Here is a 24,497-nt window from a genome sequence, read left to right as displayed (position 1 = left end):
AAACATTTCCTGGTTTTAAACCACTGTTTTATTTTATGTACAGGTTCCTCAAGAGCACAATTTCGTGTTCTGAAATGCACACTCTCTGAAATGTTATCCATAGATGGCTGTGATTGACATAGTCAAAAGACTTTGCTTAGTCAGTAAAGCACAGGTAAACATCTTTCTGGTATTCTCTGCTTTCAGCTAAGATTCATCTGACGTCAGCAATGATATCCTTGTTCCATGTCCATAGTTTGCTCCACAGTCAACCCATGACCTTGTTTCAACTGATGATATTGAGCTTCTTCATCATGTTTCCCAAAGATGTAGTCAATTTGATGCCTGTGTATTCCATCTAGTGAGGTCCAGTTGCATAGTCACCTTTTATGTTGCTGAAAAAAGCTATTTGCAGTGAATGAGTCATTGATCTTGCAAAATTCTATTATGCAATATCCAGCATTGTTTCTATCAGCAAGGCTACATTTTCCAGCAATGGATCCATCCTCAACTTGCCATTCCAATCACCAGTAATGATCAGTGCATCTAAATTGCACATTTGATCAATTTCAGACAGAAGAAGTTGGTGGAATTCATCAATTTCATCATCACTGGCTTTAGTAATTGGTGCCTACATTTGAATAATAGTGATATTAACTGGTCTTCATTGTAACCATTGGAATCATAGACCACATTGTACTTCAAGATAGACCTTTCTGATGATGAATGCGGCACCATCCTCTTCAATTTGTCATTCATGGCATAATAAACCATAGGATTATCTGATTCAAAATTGTTAATGCCAGTTCATTTCAGTTCACTAATGCCAAGGATATCAATCTTTATGTGTTCCATTTCATTTTTGACAACTTCAGATTTTCTTAGATTCATACTTTGTACATTCCATGCTCTGATTATTGATGAGTGTTTACAGCTGTTTCTTCTCAATTGAGTTGTGCCACATCACTGAACGAAGGTCCTCAAAGTTTAACTCCATCCACGTGATTAAGGTCAACTCTCCTTTGAGGAGGCAACTCTTCCCCAGTAGTATTTTGAGTGCCTTCCAACTTGAGGGGTTCATTTGATATTTGTGTCACTTTATCTGACAATGTTCCTCTGCTATTCGTAAGGTTTTCAATGGCTAGTCATTAAGAAGTGGTCCACTTATCCTTCTTTTTAGTCTGTCTTAGTCTGGAAACTCTGGGGAAACCTGTCCACCATTGCTTTGTGTTTCCCCCAAATGTAAACCACAATCCAGTAGTTATTCCTGTATCTTTAACCAAAAGTATAAGATACCCTTACCACCCCAATGCCAAAGGTGGCTTTTTCCTCAAGTACACAAGCAATCATTTATTACTGCTTATCCTTAATTACTATATTGGGATGCTGTCAACCACAAGTAACAAAGCTCAACTTGAATGACTTAAACAAAAAGAATAACTTGATTGTTCTACAAGAACTCCGTAGTTAAGACAGTTCCAAGATAGGCTAATGCAGCAGCTCTGGTGTGGCACTGTAGGAAAAGCATTGGACTGCTAACACCAAAGTCAACAGTTCAAACCCAACAGTTGCTCCTCAGAAACCCTATGAGTCAAAAGCAACTCATAGAACTTAACAACAACAACATAGTACATTAAAGAAATGAATTGCTTCTCGTCTTCATTCTGATACTCAGCAAGGTGGCTTTTCCACTGGGCTAGGTCCCCCCATGAAAGCCAAGATGGTACAGTAGCCCCAGGGATCACAAACTCACAACAATAACCCAGAAACAGGAATGGAGAACGCCCCTCCTTGGATGCCTATTTAAAAGAGATAACTTTCTTCAAAGTCCCACAGCACACTTCCCTTCATGTTTCATGGACCAGATTGTGTTACATACCCACTCCTGAACCAATCACTAACAAAGGTGATGAGATTTGCATCATTCATTTAACCAAAATAAACTTCTTTGGGCTATGGAGAGGACTGGCCTTTCCTTAAAGGAAATGGCTACCAGAGGCATATATAAAATTGGGGTGTGTTAACAATGAAGTGAGTTAGGGAATTACTTCTGGGCAGGCAACTGACTGAGCTTACCACACCCAGAAACTTCCAGAAGAAAGATTTCCACAATTGGACCTATGTAGCCAGTTGGACCAACATTTGCTTTGGACATGTCAAGAGAGACCAGCCCCTGGTCCTTACATTATGCTTGGAAAAGTGGAGGGTCTCACTTGAAAGGACAAGCAGACCAACCTGGAGTGGCTAGAAGAACGGAGGATACTTCTTGAAAGAAAGACCTACAGGAGGAATATAAAGCAACGTGTGCAGACCGGCTGTTACTACAAGAACAAGCAACATGCTTTCCCAGAAAACATCAAGGCAGGTGGTTAGGTCCCCTCAGATAAACCCCCCTTCCAAGACTAAGACTCAATGGAAATACACGCTGTGATTGGTGACCATGCTCGACACCGATAAGGGGAAGTGAGGGAAAAACAGCAATGAAGCGGTGAGCTAAGCCCTACAACATTCAATAGACTTCTGTGAACCCGGGTGAAGACCTGGTTGGCCAGCAGTGTGGCAAGAACTGGGGACTCTTGGACCCAGAGTCAGTGACATAGCCACAGAGGACTAGAGTGGAGAGTGAAGCGTCCAGCCGATAAGAAGAGAGGGCATACGCATAAGAACACCCACACTTGCAGATAATACCTACTTGCCCTGGCTTCGATGACTGGATGATCGGATCTCAACCAGAAGTAAAAAGAAGAGGAAAAATATATATATATATTCTCATACAATTTGATGAACTTGACCTACACCTATGGAAGCAGTGGCTCAAAAGAGGGAACAAGTCCTAACAGCAAGAATCATTCCCACCCCCTCCATACACAGAGTAGACAGGGATGGGCAACTTGGACATTGGCTACCCAAAATGGGGGGTGGGGGGGCTACAAAGGCTAGAAGTGACTGGCTTACAAGCTTTCAAGAGGGAACCTAGATACAGAGGGCCTGGAGGAAGGTAGAATCTCCAGTGAGTAGCATTCAGTCTGAGTAGGCGGGGCTGATGCAATGAAATGCAGACGGGTCTCTTGTGATACAATAGTGAATAATTGTTATCAGGACTGACTGTGAGGGTTGGAAATGTAAGGGTGGACGTTTTATAGCAAGGAGGGGAGTGATTGACTTTTCAGTCTAGGAGCGGAGGTCCCTAGGACCATCAAGGGAGAAGAGCAGAGAGCAGGACCCTACCCAGAGAAGCAGTGATGCCTGAAATGGAGCCAGAGATGATGATGTGGAGCGATGGAGCAGCTGGAGACTCTAGACCCAGAGAGGGAGAGAGACCGTGTGCTGAAGACCTGGGGGGCATGGGGGAAGGATTGCATGGAGGGGATTGTAACCATGGCAATGAGACGATATACGATAGAGTGAATGTAAAACTAATGTCCTCCCATGTAAACTGTCACATAATTCACAATAAATCATTTAAGAAAAAAAAGTGGAGGGTCTGTGAAAAAGAGAAAGACCTCCAACAAGATAGATTGACACAGTGGCAGCAGCAATGGGCTCAAGTGTAACAACAGTTGTGAAGATAGCGCAGGAGTGGACAATGTTTGGTTCTGTTGTGCATGGGGTCATTATGGGTCAGAACTAACTCAACAGTACCTAACAATAACAAGTGTGCCTACACACACATCTAGAAGCAATCAGGGATTCAAACAAGTTCATTCTGGTTCAACCTCCTAATGAGAATTTGTATTTCCTCCTCAGATATACTTACTGAATCACAATCTACAGTTTAACAAGGTGCTCAGATAATTCTTTTAGATCTGTAAACTGTAGGTTCTGATTCAGTACATCTGTGGTGGAAAAAGCAAGTTCTCAGCCAGGGTCAAACCAGAATGGCTTAAAGCCTTAAAAGCAATGTAATATGGGACCGCTTTGTGGGGTTATCAGCTTAACTCAAAAACACCCAGAGATTTCATTTAGAAGTTGCTACCAAATGAGTTGTGGTGTTGGAGGAGAATACTGAAAGTGCCATGGACTGCCAAAAGAACCAATAGATCTGTTTTGGAAGAAGTGCAACCAGAGTGCTCCTTGGAGGCCAGGATGGCTAGGCTTCGTCTCTCCTACTTTGGACATATTGTCTTGAGGGAACAGTTGTTGGAGAAGGATGTCATGCTGGGTAAGGTGGAGGGTCAGAGAAAAAGAGGAAGACCCCCAGCGAGATGGATCAGCCAGGTGACATCATTGATGGCGTCAAGTGTGGCAGCGTTAGTGAGGTTGTCCCAGGATCGGACATTGTTTCATTCTGCTGTGCATGGGGTCGCTATGAGTCGGTTCCAACTCGATGGCACCTGACAACAACAACAACAATCAAATGCAGTACAAAGGAAGTCAGAAAAGACAAAATAAAGCAATAGCCTTGATTTTTTCATTTGTTTTTATTTTTACAGCAGGCTATAAAATGTGTTTCTGGGAGAAATAAAAGCAGGGTGTCAAACACAGAAGAGATTATTGTGTTTCCTGGAGGACCTGATATACAGTGCAGTAGCATTTTAACTTCCTTGTATAAAATGCATCATAGTATGTATGATTATAATAGTGATGTTTGGTTGTCATCTGGTTTTCCAAGGATCTGAAGTAAATGCAATATTTGAAGGGGAATGAGAGAGTCAGGACACAATCTCCTTGGCTTCTGTATAGACAAGAAGTAGAAGGATTCTGAGAATTGATTCCATTTGATGCAGGGAGCTGAGTGAGAGCTGCTGTGCATTCGAGGGGCCTCTCCAGATGGTGAATGAGTTTTATTCATTTTGATAATGATCCAGGATCTCCTTTCTCCAGGCCAACCTTTCCCCAGTGATGCTAGAAATGACTACCATGTGACTGTGAGATCCTTTGTAATCTTAAGTAGCTGTGTTCTGTTTGAAAACTGGCTCTTTCAAAGGGTGCTGAGTACACTCAGGAGACTGAAGAATCTGCTCTGGTGTTTTGATTGCCCAAGATTTGCTGTACTTACATAAAGCAATAGAGACTCTCTCTACTTACATAAAGTATTCTCTGAAGCCACAGCTATGTAAAAATGTCACATTCATGTAAGTTCTTCTTTGTTCTGGTTGTCTTTTGTTACATTATAAACCATCCTAAAAGGAAATGGCTTAAAAACAAGCATTGTATTTTGCTCACACAATGTGGGTCAAGAATTTAGGAAGGGCTTAGTTGAGAGCCTAATCTGTGATCCAGCTGGTGCAGATAGGACTCAGGGAATCTGTCTTCAATATGGCTTCTTCACACATAAATCTGGCTCCTTGGCTGTCTTTCTCTCCACATTCTTTCAAATCTCTCTGCATGGTTTGGGCTTCTTACAGCATGGTGATCTCAATATTTCTTATATGGTGGCAGTAAGCAGAAACAACTAGGCCAGTTAGGCTATGTCCATGCACAGCATCATTTATGCGGTATGCTATACAACAACAACAACATTGATCAAAGTCATTACAAGGTCCACCCAAATTCAAGGGTGTAGAGACACTCTAAGTTCCATGTGATGTGGCTAGGTCACGTTGGAGAAGTGCACACATGAGATATTACTGTCATCTTTAGAAAAAACAGCCAGCCACATTTTTCTTAATGGTGTGAATTTTCTCTCTTCCTTTCAATTATAGACTTTTTTGTGGGTAATCCTCATGAGCTGTATTAATGAGGAACTTCACTCCTGAAAACATTGTCTGGAATGTCGCAAATAGTGACCCCTCAATTAGTCCTGACCAACTCAAAGGAATAGGATTCAACAAGCGAATTGATGAGTTAAGGAAATCTCTCGTCAATACAATGCTCTTCAGTCCTTTCTTCCCTTACTAGTTGTTGTTGTTGTGTGCCGTGGAGTCGGTTCTGACTCATAGTGACCCTGTACAGGGTTTCTGAGGCTGCAAATCTTTATGGGAGCAGAAAGCCTCATCTTTCTCCTGCAGAACAGCTGGTACTTTCGAACTGCTGATTCTGAGGTTAGCAGCCCAATTCGTAACCACTATACTACCAGAGCTCCCTTACTAGTAGCATGTAGCAAACCTGTATCTCACAGCTTTCATTTATTCCTTTTAGGTGAAGGGTAGCTGTCAAGACTTATGGGAATCACTGATGACCATAAAATCTAATCAGGGAGAAGGGTATGAACACTATTAAAAAGATCAAGGGGGTGAAACAAAACAGGAGACGAGAAAGAAAGACAAGAACATTTCCAGAACCAGAGATCAGTCTGAGTTTGAACTGTATGAACAGGATGTCTGTGAGTTCACAGAACCACTGGGAAGTTGGACAACTAGACTGGGGAATGATCAGGAGCATGGCAAGTTTGAGACCATTGTAATTATCTAAATCATAGCACAGAATGAGTCAGGAGGTCTGTCCCTGCTCTGCTCACTGGATGCCATTGTGTGCTCTGCCTCTGCTTAGGTTACTGTCATCCCTACTGGGACCCTGGAAATGGTTGTTGCAGCTGCCCCCATCCACCCCCATATGGATCCTACACTGTGTATGTGTCTTAGTGCTATTTCCAGGGGGAGTATGCCTGATTGGTTGGGCCTGGACCATATGTCCATACAGACTACAAAGGGAAGCTAGGGAAATGTCATTACCAGCTTCTTTCTCCCACAAAGACTCATAAAGCAAGTGCTTCCCACAGTACAAAAAAGAGATCAGAAGATGAGCAGCTGACATATGAACATAAGTCTACTATGTAAGTATTCATTCATTCATTCATTCATTCCACAAATACTTATGGAGATCTATCTGCTCCTGGTGCAGTGCTGTATGATAAAGCACTGGACTGCAAGGTCAGCTGGAACCGCAATGTCTGTGGTTCAAACCCACCAGTTACCCCTCAGAACCTCTATACAGGGTTGCGATGAGTCAGAACTGACTCAAAGGCACTTGCCAACAATAGCATATGCTCCAGACATTGTTCTAGGCACTGAAAATACAAAAGTGAGCATGAAAGATGTGAAGCTTACCCTCAGGTTGGGAAGGAAGACAAAATGAATGAATAAGGTAGTTGAGTTCATGATATGTACAATAAATAGAATAAAATTGAACAATGGGTCGGAGAGTGTCACTGGGAATGTATGTATATGGTCAGAGAGCAGTAAGTATGGTGGCAGGGAAGGGACACTTTAATTGGAATGGTCAAGGAAAGCCTCTGTGAAGGAATAGCAGTAGTTGGATAGGCATCTGAAAGGTGAGAAGGAAGTAATCACATATAGACCTGGGATATGAGCCTTCCAGGTAGGTGGTGGTGGTTACAAGTAAGGTTGCTAACCTCAAGTTCAGCAGTTCGAAACTACCAGCTGCTCTGCAGGAGAAAGATAAGGCTTTCTGCTCCCATAAAGATTTACAGCCTCAGAAATCCTATTCAGAGTTGCTATAAGTTGGAACCAACTCCACAGCACACCACTACTACCAAGTTAACAGTATTGTTAAGTCATGTCTCCCTTAGTTATTTGCCTTCTGAAATGACAATTTCAAGAAGAGAATGATTTGAGTCAAAGAAAGCCAGCCAAAGGGAGATTTCAGGCAAGTGGCATCTGAGGAGGAAGCAGCAGAAGAAGAACATAAAGCAGCACCTTCTTAGTGCTTAAATTGTACTTAACTCCTCCTGTATGCAAGATCACATTTCTTTGTAATAATTGACATATTATTGTGTTGTTGATGGGTGTCCTTGAGTTGTCTCCAACTCATAGTGACCCTATGTACAATTAAATGGAACACCACCTGTCTTGTGCCATCCTTACAATTGTTGCTATGTTTGAGTCCATTGTTGTAGCCACTGTACCAATTCATCTCATTGAAGGTCTTCCTCTTTTTCACTTACACTAACTTTACCACTGGGGTTAATGTGCCAGACTGCAAAGCCATTTGAACTGCAAGGTCCACAGTTCAAGTTCACCAGCTGCTCCTCGGAAACCCAATACAGTGTCACTATGGGTCAGAATCGACTCGTTGGCACTTAACAACAACAACTTTACTAAAGCATGATGTCCTTCTCTAGGAACTGCTTCCTCCCGAAAGCATGACGTAAGTATGTGAAATAAAGCCTTACCCTCGTCACTTCTTTCCCCCACCCCTGCCTTTTGTGGTGAGGGAATAGGAGTAATGAGCTAGGGTTAGGACTATGATTAGGTCTAGGTTAGGCATAGCACTCCATTTATTATTAGGGTTATGGTTAGGACTAAGGTTAGTGTTAGGAGTAGGAGGTGGGCTAGCCTTGCTCTAGCTTTATTATTTTTTATTAATTAATTAAAATCTACTTGACTTCCTTTCATTTGGGAGATATGTAGTAACATTAATCCATTTTACTTTATGATGTTTTTCTTATTGATGTTGCAATCTTGTATCTTTGGTACCTTATCCTCAGTCTTGTAGGTTTATTTTACTGTAAATACTTGTATATCTGGATTCCACAACTTATCTGCAATTTGTTGTACTGTGGTTGCTTGTGTGTTGCTGTGATTCTGGAAACTACGCCATCAGCATTTTAAATACCAGCAGGGTAACCCATGGTGGACATGTTTCACCTAAGCTTACAGACTAAGACAAACTAGAAAGAAGGAGAGGTGGACTACTTCTGAATGTTTAGCCACTGAAAGCCTTATGAATAGCAGTGGAATACTGTCAGATAGCAGCAGAATACTGATTATTGAAACATTATGAATAGCACCAGAATGTTGACAGATATAGTGTTGGAAGTTGAGCCCCTCAGGTCTGAAGGCAAAATATGACTGGGGAACAGCTGTCACCTCGAAGTAGAGTTGACCATGATGACATGAATATAGTAAAGGTTTCTGGACCTCCACGTGCTGATGGGGCACAACTCAAAATGAGGAGAAACAGCTGTAAACATCCATTAATAATCAGAGCATGGAATGTATGAAGTATGAATCAAGGAAAATTAGAAGTTGACAAAAATGAAATGGAACACAAATGTTAATATCCTAGGCCTTCATGAGCTAAAATGAACTGGTATTGGTCAGTTTGAATCTGACAATGACATGGTTTACTATGCTGGGAATTGAAGAAGAATGGCATTACATTCATCATCAAAAATAACATTTCAAGATCTATCCTGAAGTACAATGCTGTCTCTGATAGGATAATATTCACACATCTACAAGAAACACCAGTTATTACCACTGTTATTCAAATTTATACATAAAACACTAATGAACACCAGAGATAATGCTATTGAAGAATTCTACCTACTTCTTCAGTCTGAAATTGATTAAACATGCAATCAAGACGTATTGATAATTACAGAGGATTAGAAACAAAGAGGAAGCAAAGGTTGGAAACAGAGAGGAAGAATTCGTCGTTGGAAAATATGGTCTTGGTGATACAAACAATGCTGAGATTGCATGATAGAATTTTACAAGACCAATGGTTTATTTATTACAATTAACTTTATTAAATAACATAAAGGATGACTATACACATGGACCTCACCAAATGGAATACACAGAAATACACATCTGTGGAAAGAAATGATGGAAATCTCCATCTCATCAGCCAAACAAGGCCAAGGACAGACTGTGAAACAAACATCAACTGCTCATGTGCAAGTTCAGGCTAAAGCTGAAGAAAATTGAAGCAAGTTTACAAGAGCCAAAATATGACCTTGAACATATCCTACCTGAATTTAAAGATCATCTCAAGAACAAATTTGTTGCAGTAGACATTGATGACTAAAGACCAGAGAGTTATGGAACAACATCAAGAACATTATACAGGAAGAAAGCAAAAAGTCAGTAAGAAGACAAGAAAGAAGTAAAAGACCAAAGAGACTCTGAAACGTGTTCTCCAGGGCAGAAATACTAAAGCAAAGGAAGAAATGAGGAGGTAAGAGGAGTGGACTGAAATTTTCAAAGGACAGTTCGAGAAGACAAAGCCAAGTACTATAATGAACTGTGCAAAGACCTAGAGTAAGAACACTAAAAGGAAGAACACTCTCAGCATTTCTCAAACTGAAGGAACTGAAGAAAAAATTCAACCCTTAACTTACAGTATTGAAGGATTCACTGGGAAAAATACTGATTGATACAGAAAGCATCAAAAGAAAAAAGAAGGAATACATATAATTACTGTACCAAAAAGAAATGGTGGATGCTCATCCATATCAAGAAGTAGTATATAATCAAAAGCCAATGGTATTGAAGGAAGAAGTCCAAGGTGCACTAGAGGCATTGACAAAGAACAAGGCTATGGGAATTGATGGAATATAAATTGAAATCTTTCAACAAACTGAGGCAGCTCTGGAGACACTCACTTATCTATGCCAAGAAATTTGGAAGACAGTTACTTGGAAAATGGATTGGAAGAGATCCATATTTGTGCTCTTTCCAAAGAGAGGTGAATCCGTGGAATGTGGAAATCAGTGGGCAATATCATTAGTATGACATGCAAGTAAAATTTTGCCGAAGATAATTCAAAAATGACTGCAACAGTACATTGACAAGGAACTGCCAGAGGGTTGAGCCAGATTCAGACAGGGATGTGAAAAGAGGGATATCATTGCTGATGTCAGATAGACCTAGGCTAAAAGCAGAGAATACCAGGAAGATGTTTACCTGTGCTGTATTGACTATGCAAAGGCTTTCAACTGTGTAGATCATGACAAACTATGGACAACATTGAAGAGAATGGGTATCTCCAAACACTTGATGATGCTCATGAGGAACATGTACATACAGCAAAGGCAGCTGTTAGAACAGAACCAGAGGGCACTAAATGGCTTAAAATCAGGAAAAGTGTGTGCTAGGGTTCTATTCTTTCACCATTCTTATTCAGTCTGTATGCAGAGCAAATAATCTGAGAATTTGACATCAGGATCAGATATACATATATGAAAACCATTAATGAAAATATTGGGACAAGCTAATGGACCTTAATATATGGCACAAATACACTATTAAATATAAGTAAAAAAACACAAAGAGCAAAAGACAGACTATTTGACCAGGACCTCCTAAAAACTAGGCACTTATATGTATCAAAACATTTCATCAAAAGAGTAAAAAAAAACACACAAACTGGGGGGGGGGGGGGAATTTGACAATGACATAACAGATAAGAAACTAATCTCTAAAATTTATAGAAAACTTCAATATCTCCACAACAGAAAGCCAAACCATCCAATTTTTTTAATGAGCAGAGGCCATAAACAAACACTTCACCAAAAAAGGCCAAAATTTTATGAAGAAATGCTCAGCATCATTATTGTTGTTTTTAAGTGCCCACGAGTCAATTCCAACCCATAGCGACCCTGTGTAGAATTTCCAAGGAGTAGCTGGTGAGCTTGAACCACCAATCTTGCAGTTCAAATGACTTTGCAGCCTGATGCATTTGCCCACAGCACCACACCAGCATCATTAGAGAGCTACAAATGAGAACAACAATGAGATATCCTCTTACCTCAGCATCAATAGAAAAGTTCAAGGAAAAAAAAAAAAAACAGCAACTACTAGCAAGGTTGTGGAGAGATTGGAACACTTATATATACTGCTGGTGGAACTATAAAGTGGTGGCATCTCTGTGGAAAACAGCATGGCACCTCCTTAAAACATTGGAAATTAAAGTACCATATGATCCAGCACCTCCATACATGGTATGTTGTTGTTAGCAATCAATGACACGAAACAAAATGTGCATGAATTGCAGATTGGAAAACTGATTGCTCAGTAAACCTTCACCTAATTCTCAAGAAACAATTTTTTAAATTTAAAAAAAAAATGTCTTTTGTAGCAGATTTGGTCATTGCAACACATTTAATTTCTTTCTTTTTCAGCTTTTATTGTGAATTGAGTGATAGTTTACATGAGAGAACATCAGTTTTTCACTCATCTTATCGTATTTTGTTTCATTGCAATGATTACAATCCCCTCCATGCATCACCATTTAACAGTGTTTGCTTCTATTCCCTCTGTGTTTTGTTGTTGTTGTTTGATGTACACAAACACACTCAGAAATACAAAATCATTTAAAGAATCAAAGGGCACATTCTGCAAGCCAGCCTCCTGGCTGCCAGCAAACAGCCTTTCTCTTTCCATGACTCTAGAGTCCTCAGCTGCTCTTCTCTCTATGCCATCACCTCTGCTTCTATCTCTGGTGTTGCTGCTTCTCTGGTTAGGGTCTCATGCTCTGCTCATGCTCCTCTCTCTTGATGGTCCTAGTGTCCTGTGCTCCTGGAATGTAGATTAACTACTCCCCCTTTATGTTACAAAACTTCTACCTTTACAGTTGTGACTATCACAATTAGTCATGGTAAAAATTACTCACTATTGAATCAAAAGTATCCTATCCCCATATCCTCTCACCAGACCCATCTAGATAATAAAATACATCTGATTTCTTGATGTAAAATTAAATCCTTGGAGACTCCAGTTGTGAGGATTTTTATTTTCTCTATGTTGAGAAATCCATACCGAAGGCTGTAGTCTTTGATCTTCATCAGTAAGTGCCTCTTTGCTTTCAGCAAGCAAAGTTGTGTCATCTACATATCTCAGGTTGTTAATGAATCTTCCTCCAATGTTCATGCCACATTCTTCTTCACATAGCACAACTTCTCAGATTATTTGGCCAGAATACCATGCATGGTATTTTCAATAACCACATATGGATGTGAAAGCTGGATAGTGAATAAAGAAGATCGTAGAAGAATTGATGCCTTTGAGTTGTGCTGTTGGAGGAGAATACTAAAAGTGCCATGGACAGCCAAAAGAACCAATAGATCTGTTTAGGAAGAAGTGCAGCCAGAGTGCTCCTTGGAGGCCATGATGGCTAAGCTTCATCTCTCATACTTTGGACATATTGTCCCAAGGAAACAGTCTCTGGAGAAGGATGTCATACTGGGTAAGATGGAGGGTCAGAGAAAAAGAGGAAGACCCCCAACAAGATGGATCAGCCAGGTGGCATCATTGATGACGTCAAGTGTGGCAGCGGTAGTGAGGTTGGCCCAGGATCGGACATTGTTTCGTTCTGTTGTGCATGGGGTCGCTATGATCCAACATCGGTTCCAACTCGATGGCACCTGACAACAACAACACAGATTGAATAAGAATAGTGAAAAGCTAAAACCCTGCTACACACCTTTCCTGATTTTAAACCCTGCTACACACTCTTGTTCTGCTAGAATGACTGCCTCTCATTCTACATACAGGTCTTCTAGCAACCCCATTCTTTACAATGTTACCCATAATTTGTTATGATTGCATAGCTAATGCCTTTGCACAGTCAATCAAACACAGTATCACCTTTCTGGTATTCCCTGCTTTCAGTCATGAGCCATATGACATCAACTAAGTTTTGGTTCCTTTTTTTTTTTTTTTTTTTTTCAAATATTCTATTGTGAATTGAGTTAAGGTTTACAGAGCAGATCATCAGTTTGACATTCAACAATAATACACTCCTTGCATATGCTTCCTTCATCCATCATGCCTCTCAACCCACTCCAACCCTACCCCTCCTCCAAGATTCTTCTCTTACAGAGTGTCTCTGAGAACTCTAGCCCACAGTATTTCCTGCTATACTTGTCTTTACCATGTAAGTTAGCATTCTGAGTTCCAGATTCCAACACTAGCTGGTTTACTTTTCCTGATAGTTTCATATCCTGATAGTTTCATTTCCTGATAGTTTCATACCCCACTAGAATATAAGTTTCTTGAGAATAGAGAAGTGTGATTTGGTGTCCTCTTCGCCTTCTGGCATGCAGCATATTGCTTTGTATCCACCTGCTGAATCGGTACATTTCTATAGAACCCACCCACCAGGAAGGCCCTAGGCAAGTGTTGTGTGAGTGATACAAAGGTAAAGCAGATATAGACTCAGCCCACCAGAAGGTTACCTATCAATAGACCAAGGTGGGAAGGGATGGCCAGTGAATCTGTTGGCTTTTTGCACAAAAAGTCTGTGTCACTGTTGTATTGCTGTAGGAGCTTCCAACTCTCCATGGGATTCCTCCCAAATAGACTCTTCAGGACAAGGTCTGAGTGAACTGAGTAGTGCTGTCAACAGCATTTATTTGTCTAAGAGTTGCTCACAAATTGCAGGTACTTTCATTTCACTGAAGCAAAAACCAACAAAGAAATAAAACAAACAAACAAAAAATGAATCCTTGACCCTTAGGGGAAGTGCAACGCTCCTCAAAAATACCTACCATTTAGCAGAGTGGGATCACGTTTCTGACGAAGGCATGGTCTAATTTGAAAGCAGGAGACACGCTCACTTGAGAATGGTCTCCTTTCTTTAGGGGGAGACATCATGGTATAAGGAAAAGAGCTGATACTTTGGAGGTAGCCATTCCATCTCTCCCCTGCTTAGTCAAAATAACTTCTCTGAGCCCATGTCTCTTCATCTCTGTAATGGAGCAATAATGTTTATCTTGCAGGTTAATGGTCAGAGTAACAAAAAAATGTATGCAAAGTGCCAAGGACACTATATGATATAAGTAGTAAAAATTCTCATTATTAAGGTAGAAGTCTACCATAAAAATAAGATTTCTTCCACTAAAATTCCAGAAGCATTATTCTGACAGATTAATTTCCTTAACATGAAAACACTCAAATTTTTAGATCGTACACCAAAAGTAAGGATCTACCTAGCTCCAAAGCCAATGTCATCTGAGTAAGAGGACTCAGAAAAGTAGAGAACAAATCTGTTATAAAATTAAAGATCTCTTTCCCTTTAGACTCTGTATGAAATATGAGTGTGGTATGATTATCCCAGCAGTTTAGAATGAAAAATGAATGCAATATTTGTGCCAAAAGCTTTGGTAAATTTTACTAGTTTGTTTTTGTGTGAGGCTGGCTTAGAAGGATTTATTTTTTCAGCTTGAAAACTGATGTTTATCTTTCTTGGTCCTAGGCTCTACCATAATAAACTCTTCTTCCTTAAGAAAATTGAGATCTCCTTTGTTATACAAGCTGCTCCATGTGGGTGTCTAAGTTCTCCAGTGTTGCTTTAACAGAAATACCATGAGTAGATGGCTTTAACAAACTTATTTGGTCACAGTATAGGGGGCTAGAAGTCCAAATGCAGGATACCAGCTCTAGAGGAAAGCTTTCTGTCTGCATCAGTTCACAGTTTAGGAGGAAGGTCTTTGTCTCCTTTCAGCATCTATTGGCCTGGCATCCCTTGGAGATCTCTATGTGTCTTGGCATCAATCTTTCAGTGGGTCTAGGAGGTTTCCAGCACAGGGACACTGAATCCAAAGGACATACTCCACTCCTGGCTCTTCTTTCTTGGTGGTACTGAGGTCTCCTCTGCTCTTTTCTCTCTCCTTTTATCTCTTGTAAGATAAAAGATGATGCAGGCCACAATTTAAGAAAAGTCCCCTCACATTGGATCAGGGCTATGACCTGAGTAAATGTACTGCATTCCACCTTAACTCCTTACTATTGATGGGTTGCTCACATCAGATCACATCATCAGGGATGGTTGTCTCATTACATAACTGCCAAATTATATCATTACATAAATTGCCAAGTCACTTAGAATCATGATCCAGCCAAATCGGCATGTATTTGGGAGAGACACAATTCAATCCATAACAGTAGGTGGAAGTGCTATTCTTGGCTGTGGGCACAGTGAAAGGTTCTGGGTGAATCCTTAACTTTTCTGATCTGATATAGAGTTGAAGACCCTTTAGGCAACTCTTGGAGATTTGGAAAGCCTGTAGGCTCCACTGGATCCAGATAACTCTAGACCCAGGGCTCCCCCAAGCAAGCCCTGATGGAGTTGGAAACACCAAGTACTTGCCTCTCTCTTGCACCCAACACTGCGTGTTCCACTATCTTGACCTGCACAGTGCCCCATGCCCTAAGCTTGGATCCGACCCAGCTGTCTATGTATCTTAGTGTATTTTTATGGGGAAAAGAGGGGGTGGTCAAGAGCCAAGCCCTGGGTAAGATGTCAAAACCTCTGTTATGTAAGAAACCTGTTTGACTGCTGATGCCAGATTGGAGGTTTCATAACACTGTGTCATTCCCAGGTATAAGTAACTTGTGATTTGGCAGTTTATGAAAGTAAAAGCAGAAAATGCAAAGGACATGGTCTCAGACAGATCTACAGAAACCATTTTTTTGTTTTTGATCTATGTACTTTGAAATGCTGTCTTCAGCTAAGAGGTTCTGTCTCACCTGGTATGAGTGACTGTAAGTGACTGATTTATATTTCTTTGTAGCAGAAGATCAGCAGACCATAAAGACTTAAAACCACTCTGTTCTTTCAAATGGGTGAAGACCTTCTAAACTCATTGGATTAATTCTACCCTTTCTCACCCTTTATACCCTTTTCTGGTGTGGCAATAACTAACAAAAGTAACTAATGTTTATTGAGCATTTAATAAAGACTTTACATACATTCTTTCATTCAACCTGAAAACCACCCTTTGATACAGATATTATTACTATACACATTTTACAGATGAGGAAACAGAAACATGGAACAGTTAAGTCATATTCAAAATCGTAGAGGTGTGAAGTGGGGACCAGCTAGTTGTTTTAACAGTCTCTTAACCACCACACCATACTGTCTATCCTAGAGTTAGGGTACCTAGAATCCAGCCCCCCTGGACTAAAGGGAACTATTAACATGTCCTGTCCATTTCATGGCACTTTTTGTGAGGACCAATTGCACAGCCATTTACCAAGTCACCCTAGCCAGACACCTGAGAATGGGCCTAGATTCCAGCCTTTCTCACCCTTTGGTGGTGGTGCTGAAAGGAGGGAGCTCTGGTAGTGTAGTGGTTATGAGTCAGGCTGATAACCTCAAGGTCAGCTGTTCAAAATTACCCAAGGTTCCATGGGAGAAAATTATATCCAATAATAATCAAATTCAAAAAATACTTCTTATCGATCCGCACCTAGTCTTACACTATGACAACCCATCATCCAAGCTGCTTTCTAAAATGTATGAGGACCATATTGCTTCCTGTCTTCTCAAGTATGGAGGCCATTTGTCATTTTTTTTACTGAAGCTACACCCCATTCTATGTTAAGGAAACTGGCATTGTGTGAGTTTTGGAGTGCATTCAGATGCTTTTTCTCCTGGCACCTGGAAGCTTGGGCTTGGTTAAAATTTTCAATTTGACCAGTCAGCTGGTCCTTCCTGAAAATTTTAGTCTGAATGGCATGAAGAAGTAGGGAAGATTTAGAATATGTACCTATGGTGACAAAGGCAGCCAGAACCCAGCTCAGGTGATGGTTGTACCTGTGTTAGCATTACTACTAGATTCTGCTTTGATGTGGCCTGGGATCTAATCTTTCCAGCCACCTTTTCTGTCCATTTTCCAAAACCAGTTTTCTAGTCTTCTCATGAGCTCTAGAAAGCTCTCAGAACTACTCTCAAGTGTTACATGGTAGACCTACCTATTCTCCATAGAGTTTTCAAGATCATGACCTTTCAAAGCAGATCATCAGACACCTCTGAATGGACTCTGACCACCAAATTCTTAACCACTTGTGCCACAAATATCTTGCCGCTATATCCCTTTTCTTTTTAAAATCAACTAAATTTTGTTTCCATTTTTTGCAGTCAAGAATCCAGATGACAGTTAGGGACTTTAGACACAGAGAGGGAGAGGAACTGTGTGCTGATGACTGGGGGGGAGGGGTAGGGCAGGCTTGTAGTATATACCTTTTGGTTGGGTGATGATGCATGGAGGGGATTGTAACCATAGCAATGAAACGATATACAATAGGATGAATCTAAAACTAATGTTCTCACATGTGAAGTATCACATAATTCACACAAAAAAAGAATCCAGATGATAAAACTTGGTTCTAGGAGTGGATTGCAGCCAATGATATGAATAATTTGAGACTGATTATCTGTCTTGCTGTTGTTGTTATGTGCCATGGAATCAGTTCCAACTCATAGAGACCCTGTACAGGGTTTCTGAGGCTATAAATCTTTACAGGAGCAGAAAGCCTCATCTTTCTCCCTTGGAACAGCTGGTAGTTTCAAACTGCTGACCCTGAGGTTAGCGGCCTGATTCCTAACCACTATACTACCAGAGCTCCTTGATTATCTGTCTTAATCATTGCTGAAATCATTAAAAGTCCTATCACTAATAAGAGAGAGGTAACTAGAAGTCTATGACATGTAGGGGTAGAGCTGTTAATTTAATTACCTCAGGTCACCAGGCATAAAGGTAGAACTTTAGGGAAATTGAATTGTTCTCATTACCAAGCAGTATGAAGGACATGAGAAATTTGAGGATCATGAAATTCTTTAGGGATTAAATAGCTTAAAGAAAAGGAATGACAGACTTAAATAGATAAATTCTTAGATCAACACTTGGACTGAAACTAGGAACTTTCTATGACTGTGCAAAAAGAAATTCTTATCTCTTACAACTACAGAGCAGAGGAAGGTGAAACTAAAAACATAATTTGTACCTGTAGCTTGCCAAATTGCCATGCCAATTCAGGGTATTGAGTCTCATATCTGTATGTACAACACTTAGCAAAGAGCCTGGTCCTTTCCTAATGAATACTTATGGAATGAGTGAGTAAATCATCAAATTGAGTCCAAGAACTTGTGTTAACAGGCTTCTTCCCTTTGCATTAACAAAGCAGTAACAAAGCAATGACTTTCGATCATACTATATCATTCACCTTCAGTAATACTAAAAGTTAGTAACTCTTTTCATTTGAACTTGGTGTCTTTGAGTCATAAAGGCAATTATGTGTTGTATATTTTACTATAAGCTAAAAGCAGACCTCAATCCTACTGCAATTGTTTTCTTTTTGGGAATTGTAAAGTATTTGGTAGAAGATATTAGAATTATTTGGCATAGGCATAACTTTTAAACTGAAACATCTGAAAAAGGCAGTGGGGCTGTATGACCGTACCCAGAGAGATGCCCAATAATGCCCAGGTAAAGTGGGTGTCTTTCAAAATGGATGGCCTCTGAGAGCTCAGGTGGGTACACACCTGAGAGCGCTTGTTCTCTGTGAGGTAAATTAAAGGGCAAACTCTCTCTTCCTTTCATTGAAAATAAAATGAACTGGGTTCCAAACAGGTGATGTACAGTTTTCAAGCACGCCTTTTCATTCATAAGTCTACAGACAGGTATGACACGAACACCTACCCAGTCTTACTTTTTGAATGCTGGCTGGGGATCTCACACTTCCTGACCTTCCAGATTGTTCAGTATATTCCAAGCCACTCTCACTGTCTCTGTCCTAATCTGTAAATCTCACAACACATTCAGACAGTGATTTCTATGTGCCAGGTCTGAATTTAATTCCCGGGTTCTCCATTTCCTAGCTGTACAACCATGTTACACAAGTTACTCAACTTCTCTATTTCTCTGATTCCTCATCTGTAAAATAGGTATCATGTATCTATCTGCTGAAGACAGGATGAGATTAAATATAATACCTTATGAAAAGTCCAAAGCACAATGTCTGGCCCATGGTCAGGTCTCACTGTTACTATTTTTTGCTGATGATGAGTCAGATTCCTACCTACCATGACCTATTTTAACTTGATGATATGACTGCCTTCTAGCTTTATTCTCCTATCTCCATACTTCTCAGCCCTCCCATATCCTTTGTGCAATCCTAAAGTCTTCCCAGAGAATGTATGATATGAGGTTGGTGGGTAACAGAGAATGTCTGCATTTCAGCCACTGTACAAGACTCTTTCCAGGAAACTACTGATGTTCAAGAAAAAAGGGGAAAAAAAGACTACTTACTGTTCTGAAAGAGTCTGAAGGAACCCTTGAGATTAATGTCAACGGATTAAATGCACCAGTGAAGAGACAGAGAGTGGCAGAATGGATAAGAAAACAAGACCCTTCAATATACTTCCCGCAAGAGACACACCTTACACACAAAATGACATCTTTGCTTTTTAACACTTTAAAAGATCTTTTGCAGCAGATTTGCCTAATGCAGCACATTATTTGATTTCCTGACTGCTGCTTCCATTGGTGTTGATTGTGGATCCAAGTAAAATGAAATCCTGGAACATCAATCTTTTCTCTGTTTATCATGGTGTAGATTATTGGCTCAGTTGTGGGGATTTTCTTTGCCTTACGTTGAAATGTAATCCACACTGAAGGTTGTAGTCTTTACATTTTCGTCAGGAAGCACTTCAAGTCCTTTTCACTTCCAGCAAGTAAGGCTGTACCATCTGCATATTGCAGGTTGTTGATGAGCCTTCCTCCAAACCTGATGCCATGTTCTTCTTCATATATTGCAGCTTCTTGAATTATTCACTCAACATACACATTAAATAAGTATGGTGAAGGGATATAACCCTGAGGCACACCTTTTCTTATTTTAAACCTTGCAGTATCCCCTTGTTTTGGTCAAATGATTGCCTCTTGGTCAATGTTCAAGTTCCACATAAACACAATTAAGTATTTTGCTCATAGAATTCTTCAATATTTCAACTTGAGGCTTGTGGGGTTTTTTTCAGTCCTTTCAGCTTGGGAAATACTGAGCATGTTCTTTCCTTATGGTTTTCTAACTCCAAGTCTTTACACATGTCATTATAGTACTTTACTCTGTCTTCTCAAACTAGCCTTTGAAATCTGAACAGCTCTTTTACTTTATTACTTTTGCTTTCTGTACTCTACATAAGTTCAAGACCACGTTTCAGAGTCTCATCTGACATTCATTTTGGTCTTTTCTCTCTTTCCTGATTTTTCTAATGATCTTTTGCTTTCTTCATATGATCCTCTTAATGTTATCCCACAATTCATCTGGTCTTCAGTCATTAGTTTTCAATGCATTAAATTTCTTCTTGAGATGGCCTCCAAATTCAGGAAAGATATACTCAAGATTGCAGTTTGACTCTCATGTTTTAATTTTCTCCAGCTTCAATTTCAGAAGGCAGGGAGGGACAGGAAAACCAAATAATGGAAATAAGGAACCTAAGGAGGAAATGGGGTGACTGCTGACACATTGTGAGGATCGTAACCAATGTCACAGAACAATTGGTGTATGAATTGCTGACCGGAAAACTAATTTTATATGTGAACTGTCACCTACGCTTAACAAAACATTCTTTTAATTGGGAAAAAAGACAAAGGGTTCCATTAACTAATGCATAAATAAACAAATTTTATATAGACATACAATGAAATTTTGTTGTTGTTGTTAGGTACCATCGAGTCGGTACCGACTCATAGCGACCTTATGCACAGCAGAACGAAACACTGCCCAATCCTGGGCCAACCTCACCACTGTTGCCACACTTAAGTCCATCATGCTGCCACTTGACTAATCCATCTTGTTGGGGGTCTTCCTCTTTTTCTCTGACCCTCCACCTTACCAAACATTATATCCTTCTCCAGCGACTGGTCCATCCTGACAATATGTCCAAAGTATGAGAGATGAAGTTTGGCCATCTTGGCCTCTAAGGCGCACTCTGGCTACACTTCTTCAAAATAGTTTTTTTGGCAGCCCATGGCACTTTCAATATTCTCCTCGAACACATTCAAATGCACCAATTCTTCTATGGTCTTCCTTATTCACTGTCTAGCTTCCGCATGCATATGAGGTTATTGAAAACACCATGGCTTGAGTCAGGCGCACCTTATTCTTCAAGATGATATCTTTGCTCTTCAACACTTTAAAAAGGGCTTGTGCAGCAGATTTGCTTAATGCACTACGTCGTTTAATTTCTTGACTGCTGCTTCCGTGAGTGTTGATAGTTTATCCAAGAAGAATGAAGTCCTTGACAACTTCAATCTTTTCTCCATTGATAAGAATGTTGTTTATTGGTCCAGTGGTGAGGATTTTTGTTTTCTTTACATTGAGATATAATCCATACCGCAGGCTGTGCTCTTTGATCTTCATTAGTAAATATTTTAAGCTTCTTCACTTTCAGCAAGCAAGGTTGTATCATCTGCATATCGCAGTTTGTTAATGAGTCTTCCTCCAATCCTGATGCCACGTTTTTCTTCATAGAACCCAGAAAAAGGAATAAAGTACTGATTCATGCTACAACATGAATGAATCTTGAAAACATGATAAGCAAAGCAACCCAATCACAAAAGACCAAATATTATATAATCCCATTTATATGGACTGCCCAGAATATGCAAACCTACATTGACAGAAATTAGATTAATGGTTGCCTAGAACTGGGGAAGAGGAATCTATGGAGAATGAAGAGGTCCTGCTAATGTATATGGGGATTCTTCTGGGGGTGACACCAAAAACACTGTGAATATTCTGAAAACCATTGAACTCTACACATTAAATGAGTGAATTTTAGGCAATGGAAATCCTACCTCATGACACTATTGTACTGTAAGAAAGGAAGGAAAAGAAGGAATGGAAGGAGAGAGAAGGGAATGGAAGGGGAGGAAAGAGAAGAGAAGAGGAAAGAAGTGAAGTTTGCTCTGATTACAACAAGTTGACTATCACCAGAACTTTGGTGCCTATTCTGCTAGGTTTTCCCAAAGACAGCTTTTGCTTTAACTTTTCTCCATATTGTTGTTGTTCTTGTTAAGTGTCATTGAGTCGGTTCCAACTCATAATGACCCTGTATAGGGTTTCTGAAGAGCAGCTGGTGGGTTTGAACAGCCAACCTTATGATTCGAAGTCCAGCACTGATCCATAGGAACGCAGTGAATTTTGCCTTTCAGCTCAACCACCTTGCTGAAAACATTTCTTCTACTAAGTCACAGAATTTCTGCGTGTAGCAGAATATTTATGTGTTCTTTGTCCAGGTGTTCACGTGGTCTTTTAAATGTTCTCATTTCATCTCCAAAGGTCTTTGAAACCAGCACCACTCTGTGTGAAGAAGGTTGTGTGTTGTGACAATATGAAGATTTTTGTCTTTTAACAGGATATAAAAACTCTCAAGGTGGCAACCATTAACAGGGCATCCTCAGTACAGAAACCAACAATAGTTCTCCCAAGACAGAACTTTCATTTGTAGCCATTAAAGCTAAAAATTAATTATATCTTGGTCTTTGCTCATGCCAACACTTCTCCATAGCAGAAAACATTATCTTAAATTTCACAATTATTTAAAGATCTTACGAGTGTCACAGTTGCATTTATGGGTGAAGTCTGATGACTCCATTTAAATAAAGACGTTGCTATGTTTCTGTTTATTTCAGAAAACCTTCTTCGAGTCATGTGACATGCAATCAATACTTTAACCTAAATAACTTGAGTATATGGAAACCTTTCAGTTCCTTTGACTGCATCTTGTCCTAACATATAACCCACAATAATTTTATATACTCACATTATTAGGTATTCCCAATTGTGTGACTTTTCCATTAGGATCAGTTAACTTTTGCTTCTAAATAACCTGCTTCCTGATCCTTGTCACTAAATTGAATGTGCCTACTCCCAGAGTCCTGGTGTGGCACTGTGAGCTTCTGCATCAGACTGCAAAGTCATTTGAACTGCAAGGTCGGTGACTCATGCTCCTCAGCTGCTCCTTGGAAACCCTATACAGGGTTGCTAGGGATTGGAATTGACTCAACGGCACTTAACAACAACACCTCCTGGTGCAGAGTTGTAGGCTAAGTACTGGACTACTAACCACAGAATCAACAGTTCAAAGCCACCAGCTGCTCCTCAGAAACCCTTTATGAGATCACTATGTGTCAGAACTGACTCAATGGCACTTAACATTTTTTTAGCAAGACTTTTTTATTATTATTTATAATTTTATTGGGAATTGAGAGATAGTTTACATGGGAAAACATCAGCTTTACATTCATTCTATCGTATTTTGTTTCATTGAAATTATTTCAATGCCCTCCAGGCGTCATTCTACAGCATTCTGTGTACATTTTGGATGTACACAGAAGCACTCAAGAATATATAACCATTCAAACAACTAAGGGGTATACCCTGCATACCAGCCCCCCAACTTTTACTGTTCATTTTGAAATTCTGATAGATATTTAAAATTATCAACACCTGTATTTCTCAGATGGCTATGATTTGTATTTGAGTGTTTTCTTTTCAGTTTTCTTGGCGTCACTGATACATTTGTGAGTTGTTTGACATTGTTGGGATTGCCAAACAACAACCCAACAGAAGCCTCAGAGTTGTACAGCCCTCAGAGTTAAGAATGTGTTCTTATTTTATTTTGTTTTGTTTTTTCGTTTTTAAAGGTTACTGAGAAAAGGGGGAAGAGAGAAGAAGAGTACATGAGACAGACCATATGTGTCCTGATTCTTTACTGGAAAGATTAGTCAATCCTTCACACAGATGGTCCCCAAGGCATTAAGAAAATTTACATGACCAGCTCACATAAAATCCTTGATAAATGTCTTTCATGATAGAGATTGCTTTTTAAACTTGAATTTCTTTCATTACAAGGGAGTCTAAGCATCATTTCATTTATTTATTGACCATTTCAATTTATTTTTTCTGTGAACTTCTTCCTCTTTTATTGATTTTTTTCTATGGAAAATTAAAAAGATTCTGTGTTTTTCCTGTTGTATGTGTTTCAAATATGTCTTTTCTTACTGTCCAGTTTCTTTATCATATAGTTTACCATAG

General features: G+C 39.8%; 1 pseudogene; it reads right to left on the bottom strand.

The window, feature by feature from the left end:
* Positions 1-5,050: 5,050 nt before the first annotated feature.
* LOC102829507 overlaps positions 5,051-24,497 on the bottom strand; it is a 40,502-nt pseudogene continuing 21,055 nt past the window's right edge.

This window comes from Chrysochloris asiatica, unplaced genomic scaffold (assembly GCF_000296735.1).
Source record: "Chrysochloris asiatica unplaced genomic scaffold, ChrAsi1.0 scaffold00010, whole genome shotgun sequence".
NCBI lineage: Eukaryota > Metazoa > Chordata > Mammalia > Afrosoricida > Chrysochloridae > Chrysochloris > Chrysochloris asiatica.
Note: the sequence above shows the minus strand (reverse complement) of the source record. Positions and strands in the feature narration are given on the sequence as shown.